The sequence below is a fragment of the Anomaloglossus baeobatrachus genome, chromosome 6 (assembly GCF_048569485.1).
Source record: "Anomaloglossus baeobatrachus isolate aAnoBae1 chromosome 6, aAnoBae1.hap1, whole genome shotgun sequence".
In the NCBI taxonomy this organism is placed as follows: Eukaryota; Metazoa; Chordata; class Amphibia; order Anura; family Aromobatidae; genus Anomaloglossus; species Anomaloglossus baeobatrachus.
Window position 1 is genome coordinate 165,810,549 of NC_134358.1, and position 16,509 is coordinate 165,827,057.

Sequence of the window (16,509 nt, forward strand, 5' to 3'; positions counted from 1 at the left end):
TATTGGTATAAATCCATTTGCAGAAGGACAGTTACACATTCAGGAGAGTATTCAGTTTAAATTTTATTATCAAGTTCCTAAAAAGAGTACAAACACATTTAATAGCATTTCCCCCCCAAAAAAATAGTTTGGTGTAACTGATTATTGGCTCATCTAAATGGGCCACAATTGTAGAACATACGAGTGTTCTAATATCGTCTCGTCTAAAGGTGGTGTCACACACAGCGACAACGAAGTCGCTGCTACGTCACCAGTTTCTGTGACGTAGCAGCGACATCCCGTCGCTGTCACCGTGTGTGCCATCCAGCAACGAGCTGGTCCCTGCTGTGAGGTCGCCGCTCGTTGCTGAATGTCCTGCTTCATTTTTTGCTCGTTGCTGTCCCGCTGTGAAGCACACATCGCTGTGTGTGACAGCGAGAGAGCGACGAACTGAAGTGAGCAGGGAGCAGGAGCCGGCTTCTGGCAGCCTGCGGTAAGCTGTAACCAAGGTAAACATTGGGTAACCAAGGGAAGCCCTTTCTTTGGTTACCCGATATTTACCTTCGTTACCAGCGTCTGCCGCTCTCACGCAGCCTGCTCCCTGCACGCCAGAGTACACATCGGGTAAATAAGCAAGAGTTTGCTTATTAACCCGATGTGTACTCTGGTGTGCAGGGAGCCAGCGCTAAGCGGTGTGCGCTGGTAACCAATGTAAATATCAGGTAACCAAGCCCTTGGTTACCCGATATTTACCTTAGTTACCACGCGCAGCACAGCTTCCACCCGTCGCTGCTGGGTGGGGGCTGGTCATTGGGTGAGATCTGCCTGTTTGACAGCTCACCAGCGACCATGTAACGACGCAGCAGCGATCCTGATATGGTCAGGTTGCCTGTCGTGATTGCTGCTGCGTCGCTATGTGTGAACCCAGCATAAGAATACAGGCAGTCACAAGACGCATGAGCAAAGCTCTTGTTCTTTAGATGCTATGAGTTTTATTCCAGCATAAACATGATCATTAAAGTACACGGTCCTGTATAAATAGGTAGTAAATGTGCAGCACAGATTATATATATATATATATATATATATATATATATATATATATATATATATATATATATATATATATATATATATATATATATATGTGTGTGTGTGTATGTATATATGTGTGTATGTATATATGTGTGTATGTATATATGTATATATGTGTGTATGTATATATGTATATATGTGTGTATGTATATGTGTGTAATATTATAATATAATAGAGATAGATTATATATATATATATATATATATATATATATATATATATATATATATATATATATATATATATATATATATAATCTCTATTATATTATATTATAATATTACACACATATATACATACACACATATATACATACACACACATATATATATATAATTTGCCCCGTTTAATTTCCATAAAAGTCACCATCACTAGCGAACACAAGTTGCTTTGTACAATCAAAGACCGGAAATGTTGTACTGTAACTATTACAGAAAAATGTGTCTTGCCACGCTGTCAACATGTCCAGTACGTACTGATCTTGCACTCAAATTGCTCAGTCATTTGCACTGTTGCTTTGCAGAACTGTAGTCCTTGTGTTTACTCCCCACCAAGGACAACATCTGCGAGGAGCTTTCATGTTCTCACCATTTTACATGGATTTCCCCCCATACTTCAAATATACCCTGGGAATTGGGAATAGTAGTCACACCAATGATGGCCAGTAAAGCGCTGTGGAATTAATGGTGCTATATAAGTGAGTAAAATAAAACTAGTCAGATCTGTCTTCAGTGAGGAATCAAATTACAGCCACAGCCAAGGCCTAAACAAATCTATGAAGATGTGATGGTGGAGAGGTTGGAGGGCGAAAGAGGCTTAGAGTCAACAGTCCGCTCAGGAGAAAAATTGCAAAATATAGTTATCGTTTATTATGGCCATACTTAGCGGTTGGCAGTATACTACATTACAACATCTGTCTATCACCCTACTCATTTATTCTGCAACGGATATAAAACAAATATAATCTATAAATCAGATTTTTCTACTTCAGTCTCCAAGACTTAACTCGTGCTGCACTAGTTTTCTGGAATGCAATACCGTGGACAATCCAACTAATACCTAGCCCCCACATTTTAAGAGGGGTTTAAAAAAAAACCAAAAAAAAAAAAAAACCACAATCTCTTTAGGCAAACAACTTGACTAATTAACTTTTGCCTGTTCTCCCTTCTAATTTTTACTCAATCTGGTGTCCACGTCCTTCATGCTCCTAATAGCACTTGGCTCCTATAGCTTTATATGAAAACCGCCATCATAGTAGTTATGACTGGACTATACATGACAGGTACTTTAAGAAAGGGAACCTGTCGCCAGATTTGTCCCCTTATAAGTTGCAGCCACCACCAGTAAGCTCTTATGTTAATAAAGCATTCTAGAATACTGTATATAAATGCTAAGGCCGATCTGTGGAAAGTAAAAAACAGCTTTTATTATACTTGCCTGCAGCGTGGTCCGGTGGGTGATGCTGGTCTTGTCCCAGCGCCTGCTCGTTTTTAGCAATCATCGTACTCCTTGCTTTGTGTGGAGGATGCGTCCTACATCCTCCATTGCACTCCTGCGCCCTGCTCTCTGCAGCGGGGAAAGGTCAAAGACTGCCCTCGCATACCCATTACAATACTTTGCTCAAATATAGAGAGAATAGTCCCGCACCACTGAGTGTTACCTTGCGGAATCGCATGTGCGCTAGGAGTGTGGCTCCAACTTGCAATGTCTGTCGGATGCGGGGTGCCCGTCCACAAACAGGGGGTAAATCCAAGCAGCTCCAGAAAGGAAAAAGACTGCACTCGTCTGCTAAGCAGAAATTCTTTTTATTAGAACATGTGCAGGTTAAAAGGCTGGAGGAGAACTAGGTGCAGGTTCCTCGCAAGGGACGACGGCCGTTTCGCCTGTAAATTAGGCTTAGACTGGTCCACCGCAGGTTCCACTGGTGGACCAGTCGAAGCCTAATTTACAGGCGAAACTGCCGTCGTTGCGAGGAACCTGCACCTAGTTCTCCTCCTGCTTTTTAACCTGCACATGTTCTAATAAAAAGGATTTCTGCACAGCGGACGAGTGCGGTCTTTTTCCTTTCTGGAGCTGCTTGACAATACTTTGCTCTGTCCTCAGCAGGGCAGAGAGAAGTGCGCATGCGCAGGAGAACAATGAGGAATTCTGTGTGGATGATGCTAGATGCATCATATACATGGAGCAGGGCAGGAGGACGGAGATCGCAAGAAGATAGGAACAATGCCTATCGGAGTAGACCATGTTGCAGCTGAGTATAATAAAAGTTGTTTTTTACATTATACACAGCAGCCTGTGCTCTTATATACAGCACTCCAGAATACTTTATATAAGGGCCCACTGGTGGTGGCAGCAGCTTAAAGGGGACAAACAAGTTCGCTTTAAATCTATTGTGCCCCCGTTTTTCCTTATAGATTATAGGCAGGCCCTACTCCTCCTGTAACTGTTGAACTAGAGGTTACTCTGTAATGACTTATCTGTACATGTCCCTGCTTAAATTGTACAGGGATGTGGAATATTAAACACAATGCAAAAGGGGTCATAACACAACAATAATCCACCAACGTACCACTAAATAGTGGCCCTTGGGTGGGTATGTTCTTCAATAAACATGATATGAAGAGGAGGAAGGAAGAAAGAAAACCAAAAAAATTATAATGAAATATATTTGATTTTATTGATAAATATCAGTTTATTTTTTTATTTAAAAATATGCAAGTAGTAAAAGTTAAAAAAACATGTCGCTCAGGTATAATGACAATGACAGCAGAATTGCATAATAACCTGCGCAGATCTAGACAGGAAAAAAAAATAAATAAAAACCCCCTCCCAGGCAGCGTGACCACACAACTAGGACTATGAAATTACAATCCCATATATTACAAATATAGCATAATTCAAAGACATATCAACGTGTCCTCATAAAAAATTGCATAACTCCTATTATGAGAGTGAAGGCCAAAACAATTGTCAGGCATATGGGGTCAAATAGATGAACTATCAGAGGAGCAACAGTTATAATGCCAGCTCAAGGGCTGATTCAGCATATAAATTAAATAGATATGAAGCAATTTAAAGTGGTTGACACCATGTCTATAACATAGCTGGATATTATAAGTATTATTCAATCATAAAAAGAGCAGTGGCTGATGATAAATATAAACTGAAGCTATGTTAGATAGCAGGGAAAGCTTGGTGATATACTAGAGACCCATGTATAAGAGGGGCAATAACATGAAGATGAGGAGCAACCAAGAAAAAGAATCTTTGTAAAGGTTCAAAGTTTACCTGAAGAGATGTGTGGTCACGGTGAGTGGCAGGGGCGGTCCCCCAACGATCGTTTCGCTAAGGTGCTTTTTCCAGGGGCAGTGTAAATGGTATTGAAAACCATGCTGTTTATATAGCGTCAGCACAGGTGAAAGCAAGATCCTAGAGTTACTCTTTTTTTCCTGTCTACATCTATGCAGTTTATTATGCAATATCAGTGATGTGGAATATGCTGGCACTATATAAAATCAATAGCAATAGTAATACTACTATCTCACTTCTATTCAAAGAACGACTACTTGGGAGGAATAGGAACTGGTTAAATGAGGTGTATGGTCACTTTTACTTTCCTTTTACACTCATAAGCCAAGTAACAGTAAACCTAGGTGAATGCAACTTTCAGACTATTGTAATTATTAAAACATACACAGACATGCCAAAAGTCTCAAGGTTCAAATATGTTAATCTGAAACCTTTATTTCCAAAATGAACTTGCCCTTTGCGTCAAGCAGGGTATCACGGGAAAGGTTGCTTTGTCTATCGTGTAACGCTAAAGACTAAACTAAAGGGTTTTTTTTCTTTGTTTTTCTTTAAACCTTGTGATCCCTATTTTTTCAATATAAGCAAAAGTATATAGATAGATGCAGCGCGCCGAAGACCAGTGGACTCGACAACACAGACACTCAAGTCTCATTAAGACATATACACCTTGTTTGGATTTTACAGACTTCTTGTCCACAACCAAACAAACATCCACTTGTAAATCTGCAATTCAAGGATGAATGTGACCCAAGGACAGAGTGATCATGTTCAGAAGATTATGCAAGAAGAACTGCTGCCAGTAAACAAAACTATTAAAGAGGAACAGTGATTTCTTAAGTGTATATTTTTATTTCGTTGTTTTTCTAATATTCCTTATATAAAATCAGCAGTATGACATTTTTACAGAAAGAATTGACAGAGTTAAATGAAACTTCAAAGGGATCCAATCAGCAGGATCTTCGTATATAAGCTAAAGCCAGTGCTATACTAGCACTATCAGGCTGATTCTATACATACCTGTAGTGGGCAGCTCAGATGTTTAGATTTTGAAATAAAAAAAAACCCCATAATATGCTGTATGTATGTATGTATGTATGTATGTATGTATGTATGTATGTATGTATGTATGTATGTATGTATGTGTATATATATATATATATATATATATATATATATTTATATAAATATGCTTATGCTAATTATAACAGGGGATGGGGATAAGTATGCATACCCCCCAGATATTATCTGATCCTCAGCTGCTGTCACTCAAGAAGCTGCCGATTTTATAAACTTTACTTTCCTGGGTTTCAATACCTAAACATCCGAGCTGACCACTACAGGTATGTATAGACTCAGCCTGATGGTGCCAGTATGGCACTGGGTTTAGCTTATATACGAAAATCCAGCTGATTAAAGGGAACCAAAGGGGTTTTTCTCACAAAGTTAATTTTAAATCTATAGATCTTGGAAATATAATACATTTCTACAATTGGATGCGTTTATATAAAATGTTCCTGTGCTGAGATAATCTTACATGTGTGTCACTGCTATGTACTGTGTAATGGCCATGTCTGACCATGCAGGGACATGGACTGATCATACCACATCTCCGCAGGGGAGAAAGCAAGAGTATACAGATATGACAAAACAGGATCATAGCGGATTCTTATTGCGATGTAAAGCATTTTTCTGCCTGTTTATATATTGGGGGGGGGGGGGAAGAAAAGAAGAAGCATACGGGAATGCTTTACCTCACAAAAAGAAATCAGCTGCAATCCCATGCTGTAATGTCTGTATACTCTTGAGTCCTCCCCTGCCCAGGAGATGTGGCATGATACACCAAGATTTAACTCTGTATTCACAAGTAAGCTAGATATGCCAAATTTTGCAGCTTTAGGCTATGTGCGCACGTTGCGTACAAGCCCTGCAGAAATTTCTGCAGCGATCTGAAGAGCACATGTGCGCTTTAGATCGCTGCAGAAATGTCCGTAGTGAGCGCCGATTCCATGCGCTCTGCCTGCAGCTCCTGCCATAGACAGAGCAGGAGCTGCCGGCAAAGCGCAGGAAAGAAGTGACATGTCACTTCTTTTTGCGCAGCGCTTCGGCAGTAGCCGAAGCGCTGCGCTCTTAGACGCCACGTGCGCACGGCCCCTGCACAATCTCCATAGACTGTGCATGGGCCGCAGGACGCATGCAGTTACGCTGCGCTACAAAGCGCAGCGTAACTGCATGTTTTTACGCAACGTGCGCACATAGCCTTATCATGTCTTTGTGGATGTCAATCAAGTCAGGTTAATGCTTTTAGAAGATTTGAAGCAAATATAACATGGGAGAAGCAAATAGTTTGGGCTCATTTGCAGCACATTCAAAAATTATTTTTCCAATCTAAAAGCCTTATATTGGACTACAAAACCGCTTTGGTCATACAGAACATTATGGTGGCTGTTTGAAATGGTTAAGGTGCCATTACACCATAGACAGTAACTACCATCTCTCCTGACTCCTCCGTTGAACACTCGTAAATGCTTGGACACGTATTCATGTGACACATACATATATGAATATGTGGCCAAGCATTTACGAGTGTTCAACGAGAAGAGGAAAAGCCGCTGCCAGACATCTCTGGCGGTAGCACATTTCCAAGGAGAGCAGAAGGAATAGATACACATACAATGGACAAAAGTCATGTTTTACCTACTTTATTTAGTCTGATTTGTATAGACTTTAATTCTGAAACCTGATGATCTGTACTTCTTGTGGGTAACCCCTAAAGTCTATCAATCACATTTAAAATTAATGACGTATCTGAATAGTCAATATTAATGTACTTTAGACTGAAGTCCAAAGAACCTGTCAATTTCAACATGATCATCTGATAGATGAGAAAAGGCCCCCACCCACACTAGAGTGACTGATGTTTGGTGGAAGGGGGAGGAAGAATCCAGCTTTTTGAATTTTAATGGATTTTGTTCTCCCTGGAGACTAGGCGCTGCCAAAAGTGTGTGGCAGTAGCCCTTTCATGGAAAGCACAGGAGTGGTCAGCCTTTGCATATGCATCATTCAGGAAGGAATGAATAGGGGGTCTTAAAATTGGCAAGTGTAAAACACCATCATCCATCAGCTGCATCAACCTCATGGATTACACTGGTCCACACACTTTGTAGCTGCTTAGTATATCAGCTTTGTTGCTTTTACTTCAATGTCGCAATCACGCACCAGTGATCAATACAATAGAGCCCCAACACTACGCCAAAGTATTTCTCTACGTTGGGGTCCCTAGCTTGTGTGTGTCCTCTCATGCAGTTAAAAAACTTACCGTGTATGGGAAGCTGAGACCCAGGCTATTTATGCGTATTATATGGATTGGCAATAGGTGTGGTGGGGAGGGTTCACAAACGAAAAACTACTAACAATAACAACGTAGAGAAATACTTTGGCGTAGTGTTGGGGCTCTATTGCATTGATCAATTCAGTAGCTAAATTTCTCTTGATTCATATGTTCATGGCAGTAATGCAGATTCCATTTTTCACATTTTCACTCTTCATATAGCTATTGGATTTTTCAAGTCAGTATTCACACAGCAGTTTCTGCTATTCCATGTATTCCCCTTACATAGTCACTGGTGTGCATACCTTATCTCCCCATATAAATCAATATAGGCTTAAAGTGCAGACTCCGGTTTAATTTCAAGGTGCTCACTTCCTAATTGGAGTAAGGGTTTAGAAATTACAGCTATTTAATTCAGAGAGACCAAAAGTAATTGGACAATTCTCAAAAGCTTTTTAATGGGCTGCATGGGCTATTTCCCTCAGTAATCCCATCATCAATTAAGCAGGTAAGAAGTTCTGGAGCAGATTCTAGATGTTACATTTGGAAGCCATTAAAGCACTTATCCACTACTTTGACATTGCTGGCCTAGCCTTAGGATAGGTCATCAATGTCAAAACGTCCGGGGTCTGACACACTAACCCCGCCGATCAGCTTTTCTCAGCATTGGCAGCCGGAAATGATCAGTTCCGGAGCTGCTCAGTCTTCTCATAGCGGCCGCGGCAAGGTACAACACATCCACCTCCTATTCTAATCAATAAAAGGCAGATGTGTAGTACCTGGCCTCGGCTACGATCAGAAGACTGAGCTCCGGAACTAAGCATTTCCGGCTGCCTGCTGCCGGGACCGAGAACAGCTGAGCGGTGAGGGGTGCAAGGTATCTGACTCGGCTGATCAGACATTAATAATCTATCCTAAGGATAGCCCATCAATGTCAATATAGTGGACAACCATTTTAATGTTAACTCACAATATGTGGTCAAAAGAGCTCTCAAGAGAAAAGAAACAGACCATTATTAGGCAAAAAAAAAAAAAAAAAGGAAGGAATCCATCAGAGGGAAAGTAGAAATGCTAGGAATTACCAAATCAACAGTTTGGTACATGGATCAAAAATAAAAATGCCTGGAAGTTCACAGAAGACAGTGGTCAGTGACAACAGTGATCAAAAAAAACAGCCACAAAGTGAAGAACATTCAGCAGAAAGTAGGTGATTCAGTATCAGTCTACCATAAAGAGAAGACTTCAAAAAGGAGCAAATACAGATTGCTCACAATTAAAATCAGCCTTAAAAATTGAAAGGCCACATTAGACTGCCCAAATAAAAATAAAAAAATAAAAAAAAAAAAACCACAACTTAAAGTCGTCAGCCCAGTTTTGGAAAAGCATTCTTTGGACAGATCAAAATGAAAATAAACCTGTACGAGAATGATGGGAAGAAGAAATGTGTTTAGAAGGCTTGGAACAGCTTGTGATCCAAAACACACCACTTACTCTGTAAGGGTATGTGCGCACGTTGCTTTTTACCTGCTTTTTTGCTGCTTTTTCTTCTGCGCTGTTTAATGCCAAAATGGATGTGTTCTTCTATTCAAGCAAAGTCTATGGGAATTTGGGTTTCTTGTTCACACTATGTTGTTCAAAATGCTGCCTTTTTGTGGCAGAACTTTGGTCAAAAACTCAGCTTTGCAGTGCAAAACCCAAATGGCAAAAACAATTGACATGTTGCTTCTTTGAAAAGCTGAGTTTTTGACCAAAGTTCTGCCACAAAAAGGCAGCATTTTGAACAACATAGTGTGAACAAGAAACCCAAATTCCCATAGACTTTGCTTGAATAGAAGAACACATCCATTTTGGCATTAAACAGCGCAGAAGAAAAAGCAGCAAAAAAGCAGGTAAAAAGCAACGTGCGCACATACCCTAAAACAGGCAGTGTGATGGCGGGGCATGTATGGCTTCCAAAGGCCCTGCAGCACTAGAGTTTATTTATTGATGATTTGACTGAAGACAGAAGCAGCCGGATGAATTCTGAAGTGTACAGGGCTAGACTTTCTACTCAGATTGAATCACATGCAGCAAGGTTGATTGGATGGCGCTTCACAGTGTAGCTGGACAGTGACCCAAAAACTGAAATCAATCCAGGAGTTTAAAGACAAAGAAGTGGAATATTTGGCTATCGCAGAGTCAATCAAAAGATCTCAACCTCATTGAGCATGCATTTAACGTGCTTGAAGCACCACTCCAGCTTGTGTGTGGGTTTTTTTTTTTTTTAACTACCCCGCTGGAGTGGTGCTTTGAATTTAAGTCCATTGCTCCTAGTATTATACTCGCATTCCAGAGGCTTCACCTTCTAAAACCACTGCTCCTGCTGATCTCCAGCCATTGGTGACCAACCGGTAGCTCCATTGTTTCATGGAGCATGCTGGAAGTCACAAAGCAATACAACTCTACGGCAGCCTCATTCTCCATCTCAGAGTTGTATTGTGAGCTTGTGACGCATTCTGACTGCTGACCAGTGAGAAGTTAAAGTCACAAGATGATGCAGGAGGACCAGAATGATGGCAAAAAAAAAAACAAAGGAAAACATGAAAAATGCCAAACGGTAAGGGGCGTACATTTAAAGGATTCTCTACAAAGTATTAACACTAGAACTACTGGACTCGTGACACCTATATAGAAATACACGGTGCAAAGTAGTCAAAATGACTTCAGTAGTTCTAGTGTTAAAAATTAACATTTTATTGATGGTAAAGATTTTTCAAGCGACTTTTGAGCTCCTAAAATGAGGCAGCTTCGTACAAAAATAGGTTAATTTACTAAACGTTTCAGAGCATATTTTTGTTCACCCCCGCTCTAAATAGATCTGAAAGTCTGCACTTCAATTGCATCTCAGTTTTTTCTTTTTAAAATAAAAAATTAGTGTCAAGCAGAGCTGAAATCACAAAGATTCAGTCACTGGCCAAAATTTCTATACCTTCTTATTTCTATTAATTATTTGATGCAGCATTAAAGAGGACAAATCACAATCATGACCACCTTATATCTGAATTACAAAGAGTGATGTTATTTTTACAATACAAAAAAACCCCAAAAAACACAGGAAAGATTTGTCCTCAATTCTGTACCTACTACTGACATTCGCTTACATCTTGGATGGGTAAATATAGCTCTAAGGGTATACAAAAGACAGAAGCTCACCTATGTTACCTACCTTTGTAATTTCAGTTGAACTAAATCAAAGCCATGATTACCAGTTCATAGAGGATAAAGGGCAATTCACCAAACCCTAAAAAAAAAAAAAAAAAAAAAAAAAAAAAAAAAAGCAATATATTAAAATGAGCACAATCCCACTTGTAAAAATATATATTTTTCATTTTTTGTTTAATTCAGTAAGGAAATACAAGTTTTAAATTACCTAAATTTTCCAAAAGAGATACTGTTAGGTTAAGAAAGATTATAGAAGCCCAACGACTACATTCAGAAGCTCTCTTGGTCTGAATGTATGTTTTGATGCACAAAGTTGCCCCTTCCCAAATTATTGTGACAGTGAACAACCCAAAGCCTTACTTGACATTTAGTGAAGAACAAGAAAAAAACAAAAAACAAAACAAACCAAAACACAACCACAGTGGTTTATGACGGCAAAACACTCAACACAAGTTAAATCACAAGCCTAAATAAAGGGCATTCTATAGCAGGATTTACCTATATTGACCATTTACAGTGGAACATTTGTCATTAGATTTGAATTTCTTGCAACCCCAACGTTAATTTAGTTTTCCCACAAAATTAATTTTAATCAACAGAACTTGAAAACCTATTTCCACAAATGGATGTGTAAAAAAAAAAAAACAAACAAACAAAAACAAAAAAAAAACCCCTGTGCTGAAATAATTTTCAATGTGTCCATGGTACATACTGTGTAATGACTGTGTCTGACTGTACAGTGACATTGTCTGATCATACCACAGCTTCTGGCCAGAGAGGAAGAGTATACATACACACACAACAGCATGGGATCATAGCAGATTGTTGTGTGAGGTAAAGAATTTCCCTGTCTGTTCCAAAAAAATGTTTTACCTCAAATAAAATTTGTGTTCCTGTAATGTACGGATATACTTTTTACTTCCACCCCGGCCAGGAGATGTGGCATGATCAGACCATATCCCTGTACGATCAGACATTACACAGTAAAAAGCAAGGGAACATTTGTAAGATTTACCAGGTTAGTAATGAGTATGTCTGATAGACGCCTCTTCATTACTAACCCCTGGGTTTGATTTCAGCTGTTAATAAGTATTACCCCCGACAGCAGCCCGTACCTGCTGCTGGCAATTTTTAGGTCGGGTAGAGTCAAATATCCATCTCAGCCTGATAATACAAGCCCCAGCTGCCTGCGTTACCTACACTGGTTATGAAAAATAGAGGGGACCCCACTTTTTTTTTTTTTTCCAGTTTTGCAGGGCAATTGTTCTACTCTTCCCTCCATTTTGTAGCCCCCTAGTTTTTATTGCAATGATTTTACAGCCAAAGTTTGGGATCTCATTGACTTGTATGGGGTTCAGGGTCAAGTTCGGGTCCTGAACTGAACTTTTAACTATAGTCTGGCCGAACCCAGACATCCACGGGTCTGCTCATCCCTAGTGCTGGGCCAGCAATTGATGGCACAGAGAAATTCACTGTATATGTTTACCTCCCAGATCATCACTATATATATCCTATTGAGGGAATTTATTTACTTTACTTCCTTACATAGCGCTATTAATTCTACCACGCTCTACAGATATGATTATCACTGTCCCCATTCGGGTTCACAATCCAAATTCCCTTTCAGTGTCTTTGGAGGAAATCTGGGAGGAAAAACAAAACAAACATGAGGACAACATACAAACTCCTAAGGGGTGCTTCACACATCGCGAGATCGCTACCGAAATCGCTGCTACGGCACGGTTTTGGTGACGCAACAGTGACCTCATTAGCGATCTCGCTCTGTGTGACACTGAGCAGCGATCTGGCCCCTGCTGCGAGATCGCTGCTCGTTACACACAGCCCTGGTTCGTTTTCTTCAAAGGCGCTCTCACGCTGTGACACACAGATCGCTGTGTGTGACAGCGAGAGAGCGACGAAATGAAGTGAGCAGGGAGCAGGAGCCGGCATCTGGCAGCCTGCGGTAAGCTGTAACCAGGGTAAGCATCGGGTAACCAAGGTGGTTACCAGATATTAACCTTAGTTACCAGCCTCCGCAGCTCTCATGCTGCCTGTGCTGCCGGCTCCGGCTCTCTGCACATGTAGCTGCAGTACACATCGGGTTAATTAACCCAATGTGTACTGTAGCTAGGAGAGCAAAGAGCCAGCGCTAAGCAGTGTGCGCGGCTCCCTGCTCTCGCGGTTATGATCGCTGCTTCGGCTGCTGTGTTTGACAGCTAAGCAGCGATCCTAACAGCGACTTACAAGGTCGCTGTTACGTCACAGAAAATGGTGACGTAACAGCGACCTCGTTGTCGCTGTCGCTGAGGGTATGTGCGCACTAGGCGTTTTTTTCACGCTGCGTTTTTATGTGCGTTTTTGTCTAAAAAACGCACCCGCGGCTAAAAAAACGCGGCAAAAACGCATGCGTTTTTGCCGCGATTTGGTGCGTTTTTAATCAGTGCACAATGCCATTTAAGATTGTTGATGAAAAAAAAAAAAAAAAAGGTCTGATGTCATTTCCTTCTTCAAAATGTTCATTGTATGCAGGAGAGCAGACAGCTGCAGAACTAGTGTATGCAGGAGAGCAGACAGCAGCTGCAGAACTACAAGTCTCAGCATCCTCCATTCACTAGTGTATGGAGGAGAGCAGACAGCAGCTGCAGAACTACAAGTCTCAGCATCCTCCATTCACTAGTGTATGCAGGAGAGCAGACAGCAGCTGCAGAACTACAAGTCTCAGCATCCTCCATTCACTAGTGTATGCAGGAGAGCAGACAGCAGCTGCAGAACTACAAGTCTCAGCATCCTCCATCCAGGACTGTATGCAGTTTTTTGCCCAAAAAGAAAAAAAAAATGACGTGGGCTTCGCCATATTTTTGTATGCTAGCCGGGTACAGCAGGCAGGTACGGGCTGCCCCCAACCCCCAGCTGCCTATTTGTACCCGGCTGGGAACCAAAAATATAGAGAAGCCCTTTTTTTTTTAATTATTTCATGAAATAATTAAAAAAAAAAATGACGTGGGCTTCGCCTAATTTTTGAGTCCAGCCGGGTACAACTAGGCAGCTGGGGATTGGAATCCACAGTGCAGGGTGCCCATGCTTTCTGGGCACCCCCACTGCGAATTGCAGTCCGCAGCCACCCCAGAAAATGGCGCTTTCATAGAAGCGCCATCTTCTGGCGCTGTATCCAACTCTTCCAGCTGCCCTGAAGCCGGGTGGCTAGCTAGGTAATAATGGGGTTAGGGCTAGCTGTATAGCTGGCCCTAAGCCCGAAATTCATGGTGTCACGCCAATATTAGACATGGCCACCATGAATTTCTAGTAATGATAAAAAAAAAAACACAACACAGAGAAAAATATTTTTATTAGAAATAAAACACAACACAATTAGTGACTCCATCTTTATTGAAATAAACCCCCCTCCGCAGTAATCCTGGGTCAGGGTCCCGCGCCGTCCAATCAGGATCCAATATCATCTGATCGGTTTGCTGTAAGGCAAAGCGATCAGATGATGTGTCAGGATCAAGTGCCTGAATCCCATCACACATCAGCTGATTGTATAAAAGCCGATTATACAATCAGCTGATGCATCAGTAGAAAAAAAAAAAAAAATAATACTCACTTATGTGCTGTGGTGATTACCGGCAGCTCCTGGAGCGATCGATTGGACAGGAGTATGATCCTATACGATCGCTGCCGGAGCTGCCGGTAATCAGCTGATGAAGTCCCCTGACGGCAGGATCAGCTGATAGCCGGCCGGGCGCGAAAAAGCCGGCGAGACTACGATCAGCTGATGCGTCAGGTGACTGCATCAGGTGATCCACCGCCAGGTCCTGCAAGCAAGGTTCTGCCCCGGGGAGACTGCACACAGCCAGAGCGGCGGGACCGGGAGGAGCTGGGAGCGGGCATGGCACCGGGACCCTGCGGACAGGTGAGTATATGACATTTTTTTTTTCTACTGTTCACTTTGGTTTTCGCCGCTGCCTCCACCTCCCGCCCAGACATGGCGCCGCACGGAGCTGACATGCGCAGGACGGGAGGTGGAGGCAGCGGTGACGGTACAGGGAGGATTCATGCTTCTGTGTTTACCAACAGAAGGAATCCTCTTCCTGTACACGTCACTGTAGTACCCACCCCTTGCGTTTATAGCTGCGTTTTTAGTCATAGAAACGCGGCTATATGCGTTATTCATTGCGTTTTTAACATCTCATTGAATTCAATGAGTGAAAAACGCAGTGGAAAACGCAGAAATAATTGACATGCTGCGTTTTTGTGGTCACCACAAAAACGCAGCTAAAAAAAAACGCTGTGTGAGGACAGCACTTCTGAAAACCCATTGACATTGCTGGGGAAGCAATGTCACTGCGTTTTCAGCACAAAAACGCGGTAAAAAACGCCGCTAAAAACGCGGCAAAAACGCCTAGTGCGCACATAGCCTTAGTGTGAACCAGCTCTAACAGATGTGGTTCTTTGTGAGATTTGAACCCAGGACCCCACAGCTAAAAGACTGCATTGCTAACCCCTGAGCCACAATGCTGCCCACTTGGCCGGTCAAACTTTGCAGTGTGACGCCACGGCAGTGGCACATCAAGTATACAGTGATCTACCCAAGTCACAGCTCCTGCCAGACATTCATGTGATTCAGAAGGAAGAGAGAAGGAAGAGGTGCACTATCAAGATTAAACTACACCTCTATGGACTTTAGATCGACTGGCTGTGCTGCTCAGCATGAAGTGCATGCCATTCTGACTAGCCAAACTAACTAAAATATGCAGCAAGAGAAGACAAATTCAGATTTTACATTTATTCTAGCAATTTTTTCTCTACATTGGGTTTGTCATAAATCAGCGTTTAACGACAAATTCAGCACTGTATTAAATGGGGGGTAAAACCTACTCAAATTTCCTTTAATAAAACTTTACAATTCTACTCTATATACAGTATACACGTTATGAATAATATAAGACGCTCATTTCAGCTGCATCCATTCACCACTTAAATCAATTCCACAAATAAAACAAGACAATCCATTTGTACAATTCTCTGTAGACTTGCATTCTGCCATGTGTGGGGGGCTCCAGCCTCACCACCGAGCACAGTCACAGATGGCCAACAAGGTCAAAAGTATATTACTTTTCAGAAAACAGTGGGCTTTCATAGGCTCCATAATGATTGCAAATCCGCTACAAACGTAATCCAATCTTGCCATTCATGAACCTAAATAAGCATTTTACCTCCTTGATACGTGCCACACACTTCACCTAATCGTGAAGTTGATTGTATTTAGTAAAATCTTAAGACATACAGAAAGACCTTAAGCCGTGGGCCACATCCCTTCATTCAGAAAACACATCCCCCTAAATGCAGGGTCTTCCTTTGTTGTTCCTGACGCGTTCACCAGTATTTACACTGACTGGTTACTGATCATTTGTTTTATTTGTTTTATGAACCGCTTAGATCTTGTTTCAATGAGACTTTGCACTAATATTTGCCACCCACACGATATCAAGCATTAAAATAGATTGCCCATTTCATTAAAAAGGACAAATAGCTAACACAAACATTTTAATTTTACATTGGTATATGAAAGGCTAGAAGCTTTGAGTGAAATAAC

At 41.4% G+C, this 16,509-nt stretch overlaps 1 protein-coding gene across 5 annotated transcripts in view; it reads right to left on the reverse strand.

Moving 5' to 3' along the window:
• GREB1L (GREB1 like retinoic acid receptor coactivator) overlaps window positions 1-16,509 on the reverse strand; it is a 191,311-nt gene that overhangs the window by 84,080 nt on the left and 90,722 nt on the right. For all 5 annotated transcript variants that reach the window (XM_075314467.1, XM_075314466.1, XM_075314470.1 and 2 more), the window contains one exon: window positions 10,918-10,992. The gene's annotated coding sequence lies outside the window, so the exon portion shown is untranslated. The remainder of the gene's footprint in view (window positions 1-10,917; window positions 10,993-16,509) is intronic.